The sequence below is a fragment of the Cebus imitator genome, unplaced genomic scaffold, assembly GCF_001604975.1.
Source record: "Cebus imitator isolate Cc_AM_T3 unplaced genomic scaffold, Cebus_imitator-1.0 Scaffold451, whole genome shotgun sequence".
In the NCBI taxonomy this organism is placed as follows: Eukaryota; Metazoa; Chordata; class Mammalia; order Primates; family Cebidae; genus Cebus; species Cebus imitator.
The window spans coordinates 1307340-1310661 of record NW_016107766.1 but is presented as its reverse complement, the minus strand read 5'-3'; the positions used below and the strand labels follow the sequence as shown (position 1 = coordinate 1310661).

Genomic DNA, 3322 nt, shown 5'->3' with positions numbered 1-3322 from the left:
GAGGCACTGAGCCCTCCAGCCTGTGGGATCTGACGGTATCTCCAGGTAGATAGCATCAGAATTGAATTAAAGGACACCCAGCCTGTGTCTGCTGGATAATTGAATAGTTTTGTGTGAGGAGAAATCCCCACACATTGTGGTGACCAGAGGTGAAGTATTCTGTGTTGACTGTTGATTAAAGGAATGGGAAAAAAACACCTTTGACTTTTTCTAGTATCTTAGACTGCCCTTAGTTCATACTTCAAAAATCCAATGAAATACATCAGGACCTCCGCTCTACATGCTGCAAAATCTTGTCTTACTTTAGTCTTTGAATTCCCCAGGCCTTGGTTAATTTTTACTCCAAAGGAAGCAAAAAAATCCCTTCCCTCTACTATGTTTCCTGCAACATCAGAACTATAGCTTCCCTGGAGAAGCAAAATATTTCTGAGCAGCATTTGAGAATTTTTTTTTTGAGATGAGGGAGGAGGAACTGTGATACCAAAAAGCCATTATGTCCACCAAAAATTAAAGGATTTCTTTTGAATTACACTTGCTCTGGCCACAGATGAGAGCCCTGCCCCTTCTCCATTTGGAATGAGGTTAGTATGCAAGGCCTCATTGTAGGTACAGCCGCTTTCAGTCTCATGTCCCAGAGGGAGACTCCTCTGACCCTAAAAAGAATTTCAATGCAGGCCAAGACAAGATCCAAACTCTATTTTATGATCCTAGACCAGCTACACATCAGAGATCTCAACTTTCTAATGTAATGCTTAACTCCCAAATTCTACAAATGTACTCACTTGATCTGCCATGATTATGGTTTAATAGCATACGGTGTTATATCCATGGGATCCCAGAATGTCAGTCATCCTCTCAGTTCACGATGATCCTTGGGGGAGGACAAGGAACCATAACTGAATGAAAAGCAATTGCTGCTGATTGTCAAGTGCAATAGAACCTCCCCATCTGGTATTACGCTTTGCAAAAGCTGGGTTGGAGGTATCAGAGGACATGGCAGCCAGGTTTCAAGGTGGTACCTCAATGATTCCTGCTTACTGATATTCAAACTCTTGGGTAGCCCCCTCTTGCTTTGTACCGGGTTTGGCCTGTGTGACCAATATGCAGAAGTGATGGCACACCACTTAGGAAATTAGGTTATAAAAGACGCTACAGCTTCGGTTTTGGGCTCTCCCTTCCTCTTGGATCACTGGCCTGCCAACCACCATGTGAATCAGCTTGCAGCAGACCTCCAGGCCCAGATGCTTGAGGTCCCAGTCAACAGCATGACTTCAGCACCTCCAGAGCCAGGACTAAACTAAGCTCCTGAAGTTCTGATCCCCATGGACTGGGAGTTTAAGGAGATCCCCAGGTGACTGGAATGTGTAGCAAAATTTGAGAATCACAAGTCTAGGTCATGTATTAGAAACATCTAGGTTGCTTCTTAAAGGTGAAGCTGCTCCAGCCTCTGGGGTACATTTCTCTGCGACCAGCAGAGAAAAAAAGTAACATATTTTTTTGCCCTGTACATATGTTGAGGCGAGCAAAAAAATTAAATTTTAACCATGAGGGAAATCATGCACATCGAGCTGGTCACTGCAGCAACCAGATTGGCACCAAGTTGTGGGAGTAATCAGTGATGAACGTGGCACTGACCCCACTGGCACCTACCATGGGGACAGTTACCTGCAGAGGACCCAATCTTCCAAATTCTGTCCTCATATGGTAGGAAAAGAGGTGGAGAGCAGTGACTGCCTGCTGGCTTCCAGCTGACCCACTCACTGGGCGGGGGCACAGGCTCTGGAATGGGTACTCTGTTCTTCAGTAAAATTAAAGACTATCACCCTGATCGCATCACAAACACCTTCCGTGTTGTGCCTTCACCCAAAGTGTCCAACACCGAGGTTGAGCCCTATAGTACCACCCTCTTCAGTTGGTAGAGAACACTGATGAGACTTTTGCATCGACAATGAGGCTCTCTACAACATCTGCTTCCACACTCTGAAGCTGACCACACCAACCTATGGGGATCTGAACCACCTGGTCCCAGCCACCATGAGCTGTGTCACTACCTGCCTCTGCTTCCCTGGCCAGCTCAATGCTCACCTTCGCAAGTTGGCAGTCAGCGTGGTCTCCTTCCCACATCTCCATTTCTTTATGCCTGGGTTTGCCCCTCTCACCAGCCATAGAAGCCAGCAGTATCGAGCTCTCACAGTGCCAGAACTCATGCAGCATGTCTTTGATGCAAAAAACGTGATAGTTACCTGTGACCCCCACCACGGCCAATACCTTACTGTTGGATGTCCATCAGAGAGGTCAATGAACACATGCTTAGACATCCAAAATAATAGCAGCTACTTTGTGGAATGGATTCCAGACAATATAAAAACAGCTGTCCATGACATCCCACCTCATGGCTTTAAAATGGCAATAACCTTCATTGGTAACACCACGGCCATCCAGGAGCTCTATCAAGGGCATCTTGGAGCAGTTCACTGCCATGTTCTAGGCAAGAAACATTTCTGGACTGCTACATAAGTGAGAACATGAACGAGATGGAGTTCACGGAGGCCGAGAGCATAATGTATGACCTTGTCTCTGAGTACCAGCAGTAGCAGGATGCACCACAGAAGAGGAAGCCTAAGGTAGAGCCCCCATCACCTCAGGCTTCTCGGTTCCCTTCTGTCTTATTCAACTGCCCCTTTCTTCTCCCTCAGAATTTGTGTTTGCTGCCTCTATCTTGTTTTTTCTGGGGGGTCTAAAACAGTGCCTGGCAAATAGTAGACGCTAAATAGTTGAATGTCTCTTCTTTTTCTGGTCTGGGAAACCTAGGTTTCTGCCATTCTGGGCGACCCTGTATTTTCTTCTGGTGCTCACTCCTTCCATCTGCCCAGTTAGTATTTCCCTTTTAAAAATCTCAAAGCAGCTGCGCCTCATCCAGATCCCACTTAGAACCAACCAGGTGCTGAAAACCCATGTGGAAGAATGCCACCATCCTAAGCCCAAAGTAGAAAATGGCAGAAAGTAGTGAGTAGAAGTCACTATAGGGAAGGGGATGGGGTTCTCCATTCTAAAAGTTTTCATGGAAATCCACCCCACTCTGTCAGGTGGAATTCTTCCCTTTCCAGCTCTACCTCCCTCACTCATTGAATTCCTTTCCCCTAATCAGAGAAAGGTATCAAGGAAGGGAAAAAGACCAGCTGGTCTCTAAACCTCCAGAAATGTCCCCATCCCCACCTTTTCTTACCCTGAAAAGGAATTATGATCCCTGACTACATAGAATGGTGTATACTGCCACATCAGTGTTTGAGTCAGTCTCTAGAGAAGGGAACCCTCCTCCATC

At 46.2% G+C, this 3322-nt stretch overlaps 1 pseudogene; it reads left to right on the top strand.

The window, feature by feature from the left end:
• The first annotated feature begins 1701 nt into the window (after positions 1-1701).
• Positions 1702-2594, top strand: LOC108291375 (annotated as a pseudogene).
• The last annotated feature ends 728 nt before the right edge of the window (positions 2595-3322 follow it).